The sequence below is a fragment of the Tursiops truncatus genome, chromosome 11, assembly GCF_011762595.2.
Source record: "Tursiops truncatus isolate mTurTru1 chromosome 11, mTurTru1.mat.Y, whole genome shotgun sequence".
NCBI classification, from domain to species: domain Eukaryota; kingdom Metazoa; phylum Chordata; class Mammalia; order Artiodactyla; family Delphinidae; genus Tursiops; species Tursiops truncatus.
In genome coordinates, this window is record NC_047044.1 from 99,257,532 (window position 1) to 99,276,486 (window position 18,955).

The window sequence follows — 18,955 nt, forward strand, 5'->3', positions numbered from 1 at the left end:
TGGCCAGCTTAGCTGGAACAGAGGGTGCTGGGGAGGGTCAGGAAGACTCGGTAACTGGGACCGTGGAGGGGTCCCTGGCTGCCGTGCCGAGGAGCCTGGGCCAGAGTCGTGGCGGAAACAGGAAGCCATCACAGGGCTTTAACCAGGAAAGTAACACAATCAGATAAGCACTTTTAAAAAGTCCACTCTTGGGACTTCCCTGGTGGCCCAGTGGTTAAGGCTCCACGCTAAAAAAAAAAAAAAGGAGATAAAAGTGCCTGTGGGGAAGGGTTGAGGATGGAGGGAAGCTGGCATAGTGGGGAGGCCTTCCAAAGCCCTGGTGGAGGGTTTGAGAGGGGTGGAGGTGGAGGGGTAGGTCAGGGAGAGGAGGCACAGAGCAGGGAGACCACTCATTCATTCATTCGTTCCATTTAATGAATATGGACTGAGAACCTGCTCCAGGCCAGCAGTACAGCAGTGACCAAGATGGGCAAGCCTCCTGAGCTCAGGGGACTTAACGTTTTTTTTGGCCTTGCTGCCAAGCTTCTGGGATCTTAGTTCCCTGACCAGGGATTGAACCCGGGCCCACGGCAGTGAAAGCGCAGAGTCCTAACCACTGGACCGCCAGGGAAGTCCTGGGAGGAGTGGGAGGAGACATACAGTAAACAAATATGATCATTTCAGACAGCGATAAGTGCTACGCAGAAGGGAAAACAGAAGAATGTAACAGATTGTCGGGGACCAGGGTAAACCTCTCAAGAGGTGACATTGACATGTGAGCTGACCGGGAGGTGAGCACCCCGCTCGGGAGAGGACACGGTCAGAGCAAAGGCAAGAGGGTGCGGGGAAGTGTGGATGCCTGGAGGGTGGCGAGCAGGGACAGTGGCTGGGGGCCAGATGGATTCACCGCTCACAAGGTAAGGCAGGGACTCAGTCCACCAGGCCTCCAGTGGGTGGACGGACCCTCAGGCCTGGAGGGGCTGTACGTCTGGAGGAGCCTTCTTAGTCTTTGACAGGTGAGGCTTGGGTTTCTGGAAGGAGCTGGAGCTGGTCTGCGTCTGGATCGGTCGGTCACTGAGGCTCTGGGAAGAGGCTCCAAGCTCCAGGGCAGCAGTTGGTAAACTACAGCCCGGAAGGCCGAGTCCTGTATTCTGAGAGCACAGCCGAGCTGCTTCATTTATGTATTGTCAGTGGTTGCAGTGTCAAGATGGACAGTTGCAACAGAGACCACATGGCCTGCAAAGTCTGAAACGTTTCCTCTCTCTGTGGAAAAGGTTTGGGAAGCCCCGCTGTACGCTGTGGCAGGCAGTTTTCTGGGACGTGGTTCAGGCCTGGCCTGGTCTGTATGTGCTGAGAAGGTAAGGCCGTGCTCCGAAGCCGCATCTCCAAAAGCTAACGTCCATCTCAGGTGCTGGAACTCTGCTTGGTCACGTGTGTGTAGTAGCGCACCATGACCGTGGACTTGTGGTTCCAGTGGTCACGTGAGTGTCTCTTAGCTTTCCTTGATCTACAGCTTTCTGCTTTCATCTCTCTTTTTTTTCTTCCTCGCAATTTATTTATTGAAGAAACTGGGTTGTTTCCCCGTATGTTGGGCTTTGCTAATGAGATCCTGAAGTTTCACGTGTGCCTCTGTTCGCTACTAATTTACTGTAAATCAGCAGCTTGATCTAAAGGCTTCACGGGCTTTAGGTTAGATGGGGAGGGGCAGCAAAGATTATCCCAGGTTCTTCCAACAGGAGGTAAGTAAAGTCTGGGCTGGCTTTTAGTGTGTGTGTGATGTTAGTAGCTGTTAATTAATTATGGATTGAAAAATGGTATTATTACTGTATCATTCCTTCTTCATTTACTAGTTGGCATACTTCTCTAAAGAGATACTGCCCCTTATATAAGCTATTTTGTTACCCTGTGGTACAATTATATAGAAAAGGCTGGATAATTGCTTGATTTGTTCTTTTTATTGACCATTTTTCAAATGAAGAGTTGTTATCCTTCAACGGCAACCAGTTTTTCTTTCTTTTTTTTTTTTTGGCTGCATTGGGTCTTCGTTGCTGCGCACAGGCTTTCTCCAGTTGCACTGAGCGGGGGCTGCTCTGCGTTGCGGTGCGCGGGCTTCTCATTGCAGTGGCTTCTCTTGTTGTGTCTCGCGGGCTCTAGGCGCGCGGGTTGTGTAGTTGTGGCGCACAGGCTTAGTTGCTCCGTGGCATGTGGGATCTTCCCGGACCAGGGCTCGAACCCGTGTCCCCTGCATTGGCAGGCGGATTCTTAACCACTGCGCCACCAGGAAAGTCCCCAACCACTTTTTTTTTTAACATCTTTATTGGAGTATAATTGCTTTACAGTGTTGTGTTAGTTTCTGCTGTATAACAAAGTGAATCAGCTATACGTATACATATATCCCCTCCCTCTTGGAATCTTGGTGTGCGTTTTGGTTTTTTTTGAATTTAGTGTGAAATTTATGAAGGCACTAATAGTATCAGTAAAATTATATAAATCGTATTTAATTTAGTTCTGGCCCCAAAGTCTTCGTCTTTTTCTTCTTCTTCTCCTCCTTCTCTTCCTTCATCTTCTTTTCCTTTCTTTCTTTCTTTTTTTTTTCTTGGTATAGATTAAATTTAACTCCTTTCCAGGCTTGGAAATGAGCTGAACCCACTTAGTGCAAGCATCCTGAAATCCTCCCTTCCCATCATATTCCTGAGAGACTGGTGATGTGTTCTTGCCTAATGAAAGTGAATCCATAGTTTGGCATTGGTACTGCTACTTCTTCTCTGCTACTTTGTTCTTATATGTGATTTGTTTTAAAACCGTTTTGCATTATTAGACATTATTTGCAATTATAAAGATAAAAAGAAACATTTCAAGTATTAGCTTATTTGACCTCTTTGAAGTGATCACATTTTCTTCCTCCAAATTCTTTTGGACCCACAGCCGCATTTCATATTGTTTCTACCCTATCCTGGCTGACTGTTCCTTTTCAATCTCACTTACGAAGTCCTCTGGCTCTGCTTCTGCTTTACTCATTTTAAAAATAAATAATTTATTTTTGGTATAGGTACTATTTCCATATATTGCTGACCTTGGAGGGTCTCCTGGGGCAGTGGGGGGGCAGCTGTGGCTCTCTCTGGGGTCACTAAAGCTGGTGGCGGAAATCTCAGGCAGTGTTCACCCACCCGAACTCCTGTTGCAGGCAAACATCCTCCTTGGGCACTTAGCACCCTGGGTGTGGTTTAAATTGCTTTTCTTTTTTTATGCAGACCTTGTGATCTGCTGTCATTTTTATATATTGTTGCTGGACTTAGTTTTCTATTTTTAGAAAAGACTTTCACATCTATAGTCATGAGAAAGATTGGCCTTAATTTTCCTTTCTTGTACAATCTTTTTTAAGCTTCAGTATTAAGATTATGCTAATCTCATAAAAATGGGTTGAGGAATGTTCTTTTTTTATTTAATGGAAGAATTTGTGTATAATTGGCATTATGTTTTCTTTAAATGTTTAGTAGAAATTATTGATGAGGGACTTCCCTGGAGGTCCAATGGTTAGGACTCTGCTCTTCCACTGCAGGGGGCTCGGGTTTGATTCCTGGTCGGGGAACTAAGATCCCGCATGCTGCGTGGTGTGGCCAAAAAAAAAAAAAAAAAAAAAAGATCAGTATTTATTGAGTTCTTACTATATGCCAGGCACTGTTCTATATATATTGTCTCATGTAATGCTCCTAACGACCCTATGAGGGAGCTTCTACTGCTGCTGCTGCTGCTGTGAGTACAGTGATAATCATTATACAGGCGAGTAATAATAAGGCGTGTCTTTAGTGAAGATAAACCAGAATATCTAAATAAATAACCAAACAATCTGTGCTGGTAGTAAACTGAGCCCAGACTAAATCAACTTTCCATTTTTTTGTTTTCTGTTTTTCCTATCACTATTAACCAAGGCTATGGGTATAGGTAACTGTAGTTTATAGTGAGCAGTTTTTCATAATCTTTTTTTTTTCTGGCTTAAATCACTTTTTAAAAAAATTGGAGTATAATTGCTTTACAACGTTGTGTTAGTGTCTCCTGTACAATGAAGTGAATCAGCTATACGTATACCTATATCCCCTCCCTCTCGGACCTCCCTCCCCATCCCACCCATCTAGGTTGTCACAGAGCACCGGAGCAGAGCTTCCTCTGCCTTACAGCGTGTTCTCACTAGCTACCTATTTTACGCCTGGTAGTGTATGTATGTCAATCCCCATCGCCCAGTTCGTCCCACCCTCCCCTTCCCAGCCCTGTGTCAGAGTGAAGTAAGCCAGAAAGAGATTTTCATAATCTTACGGACGAGCACTGCACCCCCGTCACCACACCCCGGCCCCCAACTCTCTCTCCAGCTCTCCCGCATAGAAGGCACTTTATGATCTCAAGGGGAAAGATGTGATCCAAAGGGCAGGATGAGATCTTGCAAGTTGATACCTAATAGGATGTATCTTGTCTCTTTTGGTTCTCATGTTAAGTTTTATTATGCTTATTTTACATATGCAGAAATAGAGTCTCCAGGAGGGAAGTGAATCGCCTAAGGATAAATTGCTAGGGAGGGCACGGTCTGAATCAGGAGCTTATACCTTGCAGAGATATTTATAGTTATGGTAGGTTCCTCAGAGCCCGCTGAAAGGGACATGAGATGTGATGTCTCAGGAAAGAACGTTATGGAGGCGCTCCAAGTTGCTGGTCAGGTGAGGACACCTCAGACATCTTCCTGGCTTCCAGCCGGGTAGGACCACCTCCATGGAGGTAGCTGGTTGGGCGCGGTCCCCTTGTGCCAGGAGGGCGGGAAGAATTTCCAGTCAGCAGAGCACTACGTGGTACCGTCCATTCACAGCTCCAGGTCTGGCTCCCATGTCCCTCATCTGAGCCGTTCCTTCCCCCCCGCACCCCCAGTCCAGCTTCAGTCCTCTCCCTAGATTCACTGCTCCTCTTCCCTTCTCTACCAGAGATCGTTTTTCTCTGTATCATCTCCATTCTTCAACTTTCTTTCCTTCCCGAGCCCCGTCTCTCCTATAGTTGTCAGCAGACAATATCTTACAAGCCCTCAAGTTGCTGGAAGTCAAAATCCTGAGTGACGAGATGGCATCTCCATTATGCCAGAAGGTGACAGCCATCGATGGTGACGAGCTCGTGCCTCTGGGTTGGGAGCTGTGGGGGAAGAAAGGACCCCAGCCCTGGAGTTCCTCTCCGGTGGATGATGACGTCTGATAGCTAGGTGAGACCTGGGATATGAGTATCTCAAGTTTCTAAACAGTTTGCTAGAGCTCGTGTCTTGTACCCGGAGCATCTCTCAGGAGCTGTGATGTAGGCAGAGTTGAAGATACAGGAATGAAGTGAAGGGGTGAGGCGGGAGGAATGAGATGGAAAGCGGGGAAGGATTTGGGGTGTTGGCCCTCAGAGTTTACCTGGTCCTCAGACTGTGTCCAAACCCTCCTCCTGGGATGTTTTAGGCAGTCACCTTCGTCACCTTTGTTGTTGCAACTCAACGAATTGTCTCGATCTATTTACGAATCCACCCACCTGTCTGCTAGTGCACCTTTAGACTAAACATTCATGACATCCACCTGCCTATCCACATGCTTTTGTACTTGCTTTTCTGACACTGGGTTAATCTGGTGCCTTGTTTTCTTGGTTAACTGCCTACCTAGGAGGTGTCTTTCTTCCAGTTTCCCGGCCTTCCTTGGCATGCCTGACTTCTGATCAAGACCCCTGATCTACCAGGGACTTTCCAAAGTGGCTTCTACAACCTACCCACCTTCCTGAAGGTTCACTTACTGCTGCAGGGGAAGCTCTGTGCCCTGGAAACCCTAATCCCCGCTCCCACCCCAGCACACAGTGCAGTGACTTTGCACACTTCTTGTCTGCCTGTCCTCTTGCACGCTCTAGGGGGCTCTTGCCCACCATCATTTGAAGGTATATGTTGGATGGGGTGGTAGGATGAGGTAGGTGAATTCTTGCCCTCTGGATAGAAGAGAATCACTTATTGACCAAAGCTGGTTCTCAGAAGCTGGGGGGTTCATCTTGGGGATTAGCCTTGGAATAGTCAGTCTTTCTTTTTACAGAAGCCAGAGGGAGACTTGGAGGGGATGTGTACTTCAGTCCTAATGGCGCTGGGGTCCCAGTCTCCAGGAATGTCATTGTCAAGCTGTGGGACAGATTGCATCTGCACGACCTGCCCTCAAGGAGCCTCCTGGTCGCCGTGGGGAAACAGCCTCGGCCAGGGTTAGTGGGAGAAGAGGACGGGGCAGCAGGGGGCGCTGTGTGGACTCTGGACTAGCTTCATCCTCCCAGCTCTCACTGGACATCTCCACTAAGTTCAGTCGTCGGCGTGTTTGGGGGAGGGGGGCAAGCCAGGATCCCTGTGGGCTGATGGGAACCCAGGAGACCAGGAATGGCTCAGTAGGGCATATTAGGGCATGGGAGACTGTGAGGCTGGGGAGAAGACTTGGAAGCAGAGATGGAGAGAGAAGGCGGAATAGAAGCCCCCCCATTCAAGAGTGGTGGGGAGGGCTTCCCTGGTGGCGCAGTGGTTGAGAGTCCGCTTGCCGATGCAGGGGACATGGGTTCGTGCCCCGGTCCGGGAAGATCCCACATGCCGCGGAGCGGCTGGGCCCGTGAGCCATGGCCGCTGAGCCTGCGCGTCCGGAGCCTGTGCTCCGCAACGGGAGGGGCCGCAACAGTGAGAGGCCCGCGTACCGAAAAACAAAAACAAAAACAAAAAACTGGCTAATCAAATTCTAACAATGTAGTGTGGAGTTTATAACATGTAGAAATAAAATGTATGACAAAAATAGTACATGGTGTAGTGTAAGTACACTTTTACTTGCTGTACATAAAGTCTTATAATATTGCAGTTGCCTGGGATAAGTTAAAGATGTTTTCCTAATAATGTGTGTTGGTGTGGCTCTCTTTGGGTTCATCATATTGGGGAGTCTCTGGGCCTCCTGTACCTGGATGTCCGTTTCCTTCCCTAGGTTAGGAACGTCTTCAGCCTTTATTTCTTCAGCTAACATTTCTGCTCTTTCTCTCTCTCCTCCATCTGCGACCCCAATAGTGTGAGTCTTATTCCACTTAGAGGTCCCTTATGTTGTCTTCGTTTTTTTAAATTCTTTTTTCTCTTTGCTGCTCTGTCTAGGTGAGTTCCATGGCTTTATCCTCCAGCTTGCGGAGCCGTTCTACTTCATCCAGTCTGCTGTGAACCCCTCTCGTGTATTTTGCAGTTCAGTTATTGTATGCTTCAGCTCTGTGATTCCTGTTTGGTACTTTCTCATGTTTTCTATCTCTGTTGACGTTCTTACTGTGTTCAATCATTCCTCTGAGTTTGGTGAGTCTCTTTATGACCATTACTTTGAATTCTTCATTAGATAGATTGCTCACCTCTGTATCACTAAGGGCGTTTTCTGAGGTTTTGTCTTGTTCTTTGGTTTGGAACATATCTCTGTTTACTCATTTTGCTTGATTCTCTGTGTTTGTTTCTATGTATTAGGGGTTGCAGCTACCTCTCTGTCTTAAAGGAGTGGACTTGTGTATGTGATGACCCTTTTTGTTCAACTCAGCCCTCTCTCTTTGTTGTCTCTCGAACCTTTGTGATTATGCAAACCGCCTGATTTATTATACGCCCCTATTGTTGATGGTGTGCCAAGATCTGTCCGTAATCCGAGGGGAATCTCACTTAGCACCTTGTTTCAGGCTTCTTGGATGCCAGGAGATCTAGAGGTGTTCCTTAGGCGACAGTTGCAAAAATAGTATATAAGCTCCTTTCCAGGAGGTCTTGTTGAGCTGTAGCAAGGCCAAGGGATTGTGTAAGGATGGCGTCTCCCTGCTTACGTTCCCTGGGATTGACTCCTTAGCCTCTAGATGTGTGAGAAATATGAAGCCTGTCCCTCAGGCTAAGCTCCAGGCTAAGTAAATCTTTTTTTCACAGGAAGACTTTTTCACAGGAAGACTGGGCTTGTGTTTTAGTCTGCTGTCTGTGCAGTGCCCTGGGAGTGGAGGCCTGGCATGAGCTGTCTTTCTAAGTGTTACAGGCCCATGAAGCTCAGGAATGCCAGCCCTCTTGGCCACCAAGCCAGGTGATCAAAGGACCTCCCCTGTGTGGATTGCACATGCCCACTGGCTTTAGCAAGGTAGCTGCAGGGTGCAACGGGTGAGGCACACTCATTGGCTTCAGCAAGGCAGCAGGAAGATGACTTCTGCAGGTGCCCGGGGGCTTCAGCAAGGCAGCAGGAGAGCACCTTGCCTGTGTGCCTGTGTTCACCAGCCCCAGCCGGGGGCAGGGTAGTGCTGCCACCATCTGCACTGTCCAGCTTCAGCAAGGCAGCAGGATAGGGCTGCAAACACTCACCCTGCCACCCCCCGCATCTCAGAAAGGTGGGGGAGGGAGTGGTGTCCGAGCTCACACGCCTGGGCCAGCAGGTAGGTTGAGGGTGCAGTAATGGCTCTGTTTTCAGGGAGCATTTTGACTGTCCCTCCAGCCAGTGTTTGTAGATTAGCAAATGAATCTCCTTCATACATGGTCTAGGTGCTTTTTAAACTGTCTTTTTTGCTGGGTTTTGGGACAAGGGAGGACCTTTAGGAGGGGTATCTTAGTTTCCAACAGCACTTTGGGTCCTTTGGACATTGGCCTTGTTGGTTTTCTAAGCCAGACGTTTTGGGGGCTCTTCTCTCTGGTGCAGATCCCAGAGGTTGTGGTGCCTGATGTGGGGAACCAACCCCTCGCTCCTTCAGGAGAAGCACCTCTCTGGTGAGATCCCTCTCCATTGTGTGTCCCTGTGTCAGGAATGGGTTTTTTTGTGGGACTGTGTCTCTGCCTCTCCTACCTGTCTCAATGTGGCCTTTTTAAGCCTTTGTTGTGGAGAGCAGTTCATCTAGTTTTCACAGGGAAATGATTCATGTGTGGCTGTAGGTTTGGTGTGTCTGTGGGAGGAAATGAGTTCAGGATCCACCTATGCCATCATCTTGGACTCTAACGTTAAAGATATTTACTATCTTTAGCAACCTACAGCAGCCACTAAAATAACAAAGAGTTATAGCTAACAAGCCAACAAAGGCTATAACAGAATTATAAAAAATACCCAGTGAATTCAAAAGAAGGCAGAAAGAGAAGGAAAGGGGAACAAAGAATTGGTACCAATAGAAAACAAATAGCAAGATGATAGATTTAAGCCTAACCATACATAATCACATTAGATGTAAATGGTTTAAATACCACAATTAAAAACCAGAGATTGTCAGATGGATAAAAAAGCAAGGGGCTTCCCTGGTGACGCAGTGGTTGAGAGTCCGCCTGCTGATGCAGGGGACACAGGTTCGTGCCCCGGTCCGGGAAGATCCCACATGCCGCAGAGTGGCTGGGCCTGTGAGCCATGGCCGCTGAGCCTGCGCGTCCGGAGCCTGTGCTCCAGAACGGGAGAGGCCACAACAGTGAGAGGCCCGCATATCGCAAAAAAAAAAAAAAAGCAAGACCCACCTATATACTACCTACAGAAAATACACTTCAAAGATAAAGATACAAATAGGTTACAAATAAAAAGGTTAAAAAAAAAAAAGATATACCATGTTAACCCTTTCAACAAAATGGCTGTTTTGGCTATATTAATATCAGACAAAGTAGATTTCAGAGCAAAGAATATCATCAAGTATAAAGAATGTTATTTTATAATGGTAAAGTGGTCAATGCATTAAGAGCACATGACAATGTTTATGTACCTAATAACAGAGCTTCAAAATATATAAAGCAAAAATCAATAGAACTGTAAGGAGAAAGAGACAAATCCATAATTACAATCAGAGATTTCAGCGCCCCTCTTTCAATTATTGATAGAACAAGTAGATGATTAGTAAGTAAAAGTACATGATCAGTAAGAGTTGAACATATCAAACAACTTGACATAACAGGCATACAAATCAGAAAAGAAGTATAACTATTGTCTTTATTCACAGGCAACGTGATCATCTGTGTAAAATATGAAATACTTAGGAACAAATCTGAAGAGAAGATAGGAGACACATGTACATTGGTGACTACCAATCATTGCTGAGATAAAGAAGACTTAAATAAATAAAAAAAAAAAAAAAAGAAGACCTAAATAAATGGAAATACATGTAGTATTCATGGATCAGAAGATTCAATATGGATAAGATATCAGTTCTTCCCAAGTTGATCTATACATTCAATGCAATCCTAATCAAAATTCCAGCAGGATTTTTTTTAAATATAGGAATTAACAAGCTGATTCTAGAATTCATATGGAAATGGAAATGCAAAACACCCAACATACCCAAAACAGTTTAGAAAAAGAAGAAAGACATGAAACCACAACAATGAAGACAGTGTGATATTGGCATCAAGAAAGACAAATGGATCAATGGAACTGAATAGAGAATCCAGAGATAGATGTAGCTACACATGTACTGTCAACTGATCTTTGGCAAAGGTGAAAAGACAGTTCTTTGGAGAAAGGTTAGTCTCTTTCAACAAATGGTGCTGGACCATTTGGATGTCTACACATGGAAGGATGCACTTCAATCCATACCTCGCACCATGTACAAAAATTAACTCAAAATGAATCATACTTAAATGTAAACCCTAAAACTATCAAAGTTCTACTAGTGGCAGGGCAGGAATAAAGACGCAGACGTAGAGAATGGCCCTGAGGACACCGGGAGGGGGAAGGGGAAGCTGGGACGAAGTGAGAGAGTGGCATTGACATAATACACTACCAAATGTAAAATGGATGGCTAGTGGGAAGCTGCTGCATAGCACAGGGAGATCAGCTTTGTGATGACCTAGAAGAGTGGGATAGGGAGGGTGGGAGGGAGGCTCAAGAGGGAAGGGATATGGGGATATATGTATATATATATATATTTATATGCACAATTATTATCCCGATCCAGGAGGATCTCAAACCAGTGAGCAGGAAGGCTGAGTGTTTGCGCTGGGAGGGCTTTCCCAAGACCTTGAGGTCATATAAAATGGAGAGGGAGAGGGGGCTGGGGATGAGGAGAGGGGTAAGGCACCCTTACAAAGCCAGCTGTGGCCTCAGACCGCTGCCCATCCATTACATTCAGGCTCTTCAAAGCCTGAGATCGGTTTGCAAAGCAGACAGGTGGCTTCTACCTATTTTCAGAGCCTTTTCTGTGAGCAGCACTGTGGTGTCCTGTGGAGACATGGCGCTCTCTCTGAAAGATACTAACTCTGCCCTCTGAGAATGCAGTTTGCTTGGGGAGTGAGGACCCCGAATAGCACATCTGGAGTGGAGTCTGAGAAACCATATTTTTATAATTTTTTTAAAAAAATTCATTTTATTTATTTATTTTTGGCCTCATTGGGTCTTCATTGCTGTGCGCCGGCTTCCTCTAGTTGCGGCGAGTGGGGGCTACTCTTCGTGGCAGTGTTCGGGCTTCTGACTGCAGTGGCTTCTCTTGTTGCGGAGCACGGGCTCTAGGCATGCGGGCTCAGTAGTTGTGGCACATGGGCTAAGTAGTTGTGACTCGCAGGCTCTGGCGCGCAGGCTCAGTAGTTGTGGCACACGGGCTCAGTAGTTGTGGCTCGCGGGCTCTAGAGCGCAGGCTCAGTAGTTGTGGCACGTGGGCTTAGTTGCTCCGTGGCATGTGGGATCTTCCCGGACCAGGGTTCAAACCCATGTCCCCTGCAACGGCAGGCGGATTCTTAATCACTGCACCACCAGGGTAGCCAAGGAGACAGTTTTGATCTTAGCAGATACAGTGTTTCCTGTCCTTTATCTCCCTAGGGGATTGTTGGCTGTCAGCATATACATTTGTCAATAAAACTTAGTTTCTCATCCTAAGACAAACGGCTTCCATCCTAATTTCTGGGGACTGGGGATAAACCCAGGTGACAGGAACAACTCTGGAAGCGTGTCCTTCGACCTTCAGGTAGTTTCATGTGACAACAGGGAGGACTCGGTGGGGGAGGGGCGGGAGGGGGCAGACCCACGGCACCTGGCATTCAGTCTTTCTTTTCTGTGTCCTCAAGTCGGGTGAGACCCGTGGGCCTGATGTGCTTGCCTGCGTCTGTTGAGATTGCAGGTCAGAGCTGTGGACTGTACACGGTGCAGCAGCAGAAACTCCAGCCCTACCGCTCCCTCAGGGAAGTAGGGGACATGCTGTTGGGATAACCTGGGGTCCATTCTAATTTAGTTTCAGAAAAACATTCTAAAACTTGGGTCTGAATCCTTGCTGCACAAATGTTTCCCACGATCTGGTTCTTTCGTGCTACATGCAAGTGCCTTGCTTCCCTTCCCTGTGGCTGGTTTCTCATCTACCAGATGGCCTTTATGATAACTTCTGTGGTATTGCTGTCCCCCAACACCCATTCTCCCCCCCTCCTATTTTATTTATTTATCTTTTGGCCACATGACGAGGGGTCGAACCCTTGCCCCCTGCAATGGAAGCGCAGAGCCCTAACCACTGCACCTCCAGGGAAGTCCCAGCCCCTCTTACTTTTTTTAACTGTGCATTTGGATGCCTAGGGTAAAGACAATGTTTCCCATCCTCCCCGCCGCTGGCGTGGCCACCTAACCATGTTTGGACCAAGTGGGCGTAAGGGAAGGTGGCCTGTCTGACTTTCTGAGAAGTGCTCTAGTAGGACAGGTGCACCCACTTTGTCCTGCCTGGCTTCCTGGTGGCTAGAATGTGGACATGGTGCTGGAACTAAGCAGGTCCTGGACTGTCAGGAGGAAGTGGCATATTGATGACGGCTGAGCAAAAAGATGGAAAGAACCCAGGTCAGTTATGATAGCAGAGCTGCTCACCAACTTGGATAACCTAACTTCAGACTCTGTCTGTTGGGGGAAGGGGGGTAGAAGTAAAATTTCATCTATTTTAACCAATGTTATTTGAGTTTTCTGACACAGGTAAACCCAAACCTGATGGATTTACTTAGTCTTTCAACATTGCTGCAGGATAAAAGAGATAATGAACATAAAAGTGCTGAGCAGGGACTTCCCTGGTGGAGCAGTAGTTAATAATCCACCTGCCAATGCAAGGGTCACGGGTTCAAGCCCTGGTCCAGGAAGATCCCACATGCCGCGGAGCAACTAAGCCTGTGCGCCACAACCACTGAGCCTGCGCTCTAGAGCACCCAAGCCACAACTACTGAGGCCGCGTGCCACAACTACTGAAGCCCACGTGCCTAGAGCCTGTGCTCCGCAACAAGAGAAGCCACCGCAATGAGAAGCCTGTACACCACAACGATGACTTGCCCCCACTCGCCACAACTAAAGAAAGCCTGCACGCAGCTACGAAGACCCAATGCAGCCAAAAATAAATATAAATAAATAAATATTTAAAAAAATTTTTAATTGTAAAATTCAGACAACATACAATTTACCATATTAGCCATTTTTAAGTGTACAGTTGAGTAGCATTAAGTACATTCGTGTAGTTGTGGAAACAACCTCCAGGACTCTCTTCCTTTTACAAAACTAAAACTCTATACCCATCAAAAAACAGCTCCCGGGCTTCTCTGGTGGCGCAGTGGTTGAGAATCTGCCTGCCAATGCCTGCCAATGCAGGGGACACAGGTTCGAGGAAGATCCCACATGCTGCGGAGCAACTAGACCCGTGAGCCACAACTACTGAGCCTGCGCGTCTGGAGCCTGTGCTCCGCCAACAAGAAAGGCCACGATAGTGAGAGGCCCGCGCACCGTGATGAAGAGTGGCCCCCGCTTGCCGCAACTAGAGAAAGCCCTCGCACAGAAACGAAGACCCAACACAGCCAAAAATAAAAAAATAAATAAATTAATTAATTAAAAAAAATAAATTAAAAAAACAAAAACAGCTCCCAATTTCCCCCTTGAATCAGGCCCTGGCAACCACCATTCTACTTTCTGTCTATGAATCTGACTAAGTAACTCATATAATTGGAATCATACTGTGACAGGCTTATTTCACTTAACATAATGTGATGGTTATTTTTATGGTGCCCAAATATTTGGTCAAACATTAATCAGGATGTTTCTGTGAAGGTGTTTTTTAGATGAGGTTGACATTTACACCAGTGGACTTTGAGTAGAGCAGGTTACTCTCCGTAATGTGGGTGAGCCTCTTCTAATCAGGTGAAGGCCTTAATAGAACAAAGACTGATATCCCCAGGGCAAGAAGAGATTCTGCCAGTAGATAACCTTGTACTTGAACCGCCGTTGTTCTCTGAGTCTCCAGGGTGCCAGCTCTGGTGCCAGTCTCCTTCAGATTTTGGACTTACCAAGCTTCCATAATTGTATGAGCCAATTCCTTAAAATAAATATCTCTATAGATACATCTGTTGGTTCTGTTTCTTTGGAGAACCCTGACTAATACATATAATGCCTTCAAGGTTCATCTGTATTGTAGCATGTGTCAGAATCTCCCTCTATTTTAAGGCTGAATAATATTCCACCTCAGGGAGATACCACACTTTGTTTACCCATTCATTTGTTGATGGACGCTTGGGTGGTTTCCACCTTCTGGCTACTGCAAATAATGTGGCTATGGACATGGGTGTACAAATATCTGTTTGAGTCCCTGCTTTGACTTCTTTTGGGTATATACCTGGAAGTAGAATTGCTGGATATGGTAATTCTATTTTTAATTTTTTGAGGAACCTCCATACTGTTTCCATAGTGGTGCACCAATTTACTTTGCCACCAGCAGTGCACAAGAGTTTCCTTTTCTCCACAGACTTGCCAACACTTGTTGTTTTCTGTTTTTTTAATAGCATCCATCCTAATGGGTGTGAAGTGGTTTCTCACTGTGGTTTTGAGTTGCATTTCCCTAATGATTAATGATGTTGAGCATCTTTTCATGTGCTTGTTGACCATTTGTATATCTTTCTTGGAGAAATACCTATTCAGGTCTTTTGCCCATTTTTAAATTGGGTTGTCTTCTTTTTTGTTGATCGGTTGTAGAAGTACTTTATATATACTAGATATTAGCCTTTTGTCAGATACATGATTTGCAAATATTTTCTCCTATTCTGTAGATTGTCTTTTCACTCTGTTGATTGTGTCTCTTGATGCCCAGAAGTTTTAAATTTTGTTGTAGTCCAACTTATTTTTACTTTTGCTGCCTTTGCGTTTGGTATCATCCAAGAAATCATTGCCAAATCCAATGTCATGGAGTTTTTCCCTTATTTTTCCTTCTAAGACTTTTATAGTTTAGCTGTTAAGTTTAAATCATTTTGAGTTAATTTTTATGTGTGGTGTATGGTAAGGGTCCAACTTCATTCTTTTGCATGTGGATGCTGCCTGGTTCTTTTTCTTTTTTTAACTATTCATTCCTTCAGAAATGCTACTACTTACTATAGCTTTAGGGGTGATGAAATCCATATATCCAGCTCCTACTTCTGTCTGAACTCTAGTCCCCCATTTTCAAACACCACTGAATACCTCATCGAGACAGTGAAAGTGGGGCACTTGAAAATTAAGTTTGACAAATTAGTTCAACCTATTATGTGAGGAAACAGACTGTATCCCACACCCACTAGAATGTGGCTTAATGAGCAAAGTTAATCTAACTAGATATATACTGAACATAGTTATCAAAGAAACTAGGATTCAGAGAAACAAGTATGATTAGGGTGCATCTGGCACTATTCCAGGGAGAGGCACATGGGGTCTGAGGATGGGAGCAAGCTGGTCTCTAGAAAAGTGTTTTCTCTTATAGGACAGGCACAGTTCATGGGACTTGCCCAGTGCATAGGTAATGCATCTCACTCAAATTCGTATGTTTTCCTTTTTTTGACTTAATGGTCACCAAGCAATCTTGCAGTTCACATTGGCTTCCCAAATAGGAAGGGAAAAATTAGCTTACGCTCACCGGAAATGACTCCTTTATAAATAAATCCTTTATAAATGAATTAGTGTGAATGTAAATTTTGTGATCCTGCATTTGTAATGAGCCTGATACTTTCTGAGCTTACTAAGATAATTCAGCTTCGGGACTGATGCTCAGTTAATATTTATTGAATGAAGGAATGCCAAGGCCAGGCTATACCCTGGAATAAGATGCCTTTGAGAGGTCCTGGTCCTGCCTGTACATGGATGACCCCCTCCCTCCCCCCCGACACAAACAAACACACTGCGGTGTGCCCCATCAAATTGCATAACTTTAAATATCTCAGAAACTGAATATTCGTGCTCCGTCTCGAAATATCACTCCTGGCCTCCTTATTTCTGCTCTTCCAATTGCCAAAGGCCAAAATGTAAAAGTTTACACAGTTAGTCAGGACCCAACTTTACTTTTATTTTATTAGATTTTATTTATTTATTGTTAGGTTTATATCACAACTATTTCTAAAGGGGATCTAAGGAAATATAATAAAAGCATAGAGACACTAAAACTAAACCCAATCAATATTAGTAACAGTTTGGGGGGGAGGGATAAATTAGGAGATTGGGATGAACATAAACACTACTATATATAAAACAGATCATCAACGAGGACCTACTGTATAGCACAGGGAACCCTACTTCATACTCTGTAGTAACCTAAATGGGAAAAGAATCTGAAAAATAATAGATGTATGTATATGTATAACTGAATCGCTTTGCTGTACCCCTGAAACTAACACATTGTAAATCAACTATACTCCAATATAAAGTAAAAATCAAACAAACCAAAATATTAGTAATAGCTCACTTTCGTTGAGCTTTTATAATGTGGCATGCATGGGGCTGAGCCCTTTACGTTACCCAGATGATCTCGTTTCTTTCACAAGAATCCTGTAAGGTGGGTCCTGTTATTATCTCCATTTCCTAAGTGAGAAAACTGAGGCTCAGAGAGTTAAAACAACCCGACAAGGCCACCCAGCTGGTTAATGGTGGAGTCGGGATCTGAATCCAGGTGGTCTGATTTTACTAGGGCCTGTACTTAGAATTAGCAAGAAGCAATGAGAACAGAAAAAAAGAAAGTATCAAAAAATGCTTTCCACTGAAATGCTAAAACAGTGCACAACATGTAGCTGAGATTACTAGCAGCGAAGGCAAAGAGGAATACATAATGAGTTTAAAGAGCTCTCACGGCCAAGTTATAGAAAGCATATTCGTACATAAGTAGAAAAACTTTTCTCCCTGGCCTTGAGTTCTGAGAGGAGTTTGTTAAGGTGTTTGAGTTCATTCAATGAACGCCATTAGCAAGAAATGCAGAGGTGGTCCACGTGGGGCAAACTTCTGATTTTACCTTTGGGACAAAGCCCAGCCTTAAGTTAGAAGCATCGTTCTCTAAATAAACCCTTGGGGTGAGGATGAGGGGAGGATAGAGGGACATAGTCTGGGTTTACATCCTGGTTTAACCGCATCCATCACCCATTCCCATCGCTACTCTAGAGGTCCAAGTCCCTGTTGCATTGTCTGGTTTACTGCATAACCTGACTTGTTCACTTGCTTCTGGTCTCTCCCGGGCCAACATTCTTCACGCTGCTTCTGGCTTATTATTTCCAAGGCATTGATTTTGCAATTTCACTCGTCTGTTCAAAAGCCATTTCAGTGATGTGCAAATTGCTTATAAGATAAAGTCTGAACGTATTAGCTTACTGTTTAAAGTCTTCTACATCCAGACTCCAAGTCTTATCACCTTCTATTCCTCTAATGGTGCGTCTTAAATTAGGGATTTCATACCCTAGGAGTGTGTGTGTGTGTGGAGAGCGGGGAGGAGGAACTCTGAAGAAATAGACCCAAGTCCAATGCATCTTCTTGAAGTGTCAAGTTTACCAGATGACAATTACTTTTTTTTTTTTTTTTTTTTTTTGGCGGTTCGCTGGCCTCTCACTGTTGTGGCCTCTCCCGTTGCGGAGCACAGGCTCCGGACGCGCAGGCTCAGCGGCCATGGCTCACGGGCCCAGCTGCTCCGCGGCCTGTGGGATCTTCCCGGACCGGGGCACAAACCTGTGTCCCCTGCATCGGCAGGCAGACTCTCAACCACTGCGCCACCACCGACAATTACTTTAAAACAGCTTTTTAAATGCTAAAACAAACAGTGGTTGTATAGTAAATGCAACATTTACATGAACTTAAAACTGAGGCATCAGAGACCTTTTCAGGATTTTGGTGGGCCACCTTCCAAGACCCTGAAGGGTGTTAGTTCTTTGCCCTTTTCAAACTACCCCAGTCACCGATAGTTGGAAGTACTGACAAAAATACCGACTCTGGAACCATCCTTTTGTAAATTCCCACCCCCAAGTTTTTACACAGCTTGTAACACTGGCTCCTTTCCTGGAAGGCCTTTCCTTTAAGCCCCAGAAACTGTCCAGAATGTTTCTTGATCCTTCTGGGAAGTCACACCAATTACCAAGGTCATTTCCAGGGAGCACTTAGCATAAAATGCCCCCAGCTGTGATTTCATAGACCCATCCTGTGATATTGTGATAATAATTATATTTTTGGTCTTAGTCCCCGATCCTAGCAGAGCTCCTAAAACCCTAGAAACTTCCTAAGTGAGGAAAGCGATAGAGGTGTCTCTTGTTATGTTAATGATGTGATTATTGGAAAGCCCCTAGGTAACCAGCCTAAGGATGGGGGCTGGTTGCCAGGGGAACCAACTGAGTGATTGGAGGGGAGAAGGGCTGGAGACTGAATTCAGTCACCAATGACCGATGATTGAATCAACCTTTGTCTATGTAATGAAGCCTCCATTAAATACGCGGAAGGGTGAGGTTTGGAGAGCTTCCGGGTTGGTGGGCGTGCGGAGGTGTGGGGGAGTGGAAGCTCTGTGCCCCCTGCCACACCCTTGTCCTGTGCATCTCTTCATCCTGCTGCTCCTGAGTTATATCCTTTTACATAAACTGGTGATCTAGTAAGTAAAATGCTTTCCTCAGTTCTGTCGACTGAAGAAAAAAAGTGTAATGTGAGAGTTGTGCGTTAAGTTTTATTGGGGGAAAATGAGGACTATGGCCTGGGAAGCAGCATTTCGGATAGCTCTGAGGAACTGCTCCAGAGAGGTGCGGGGTGGGGGGGGGGAA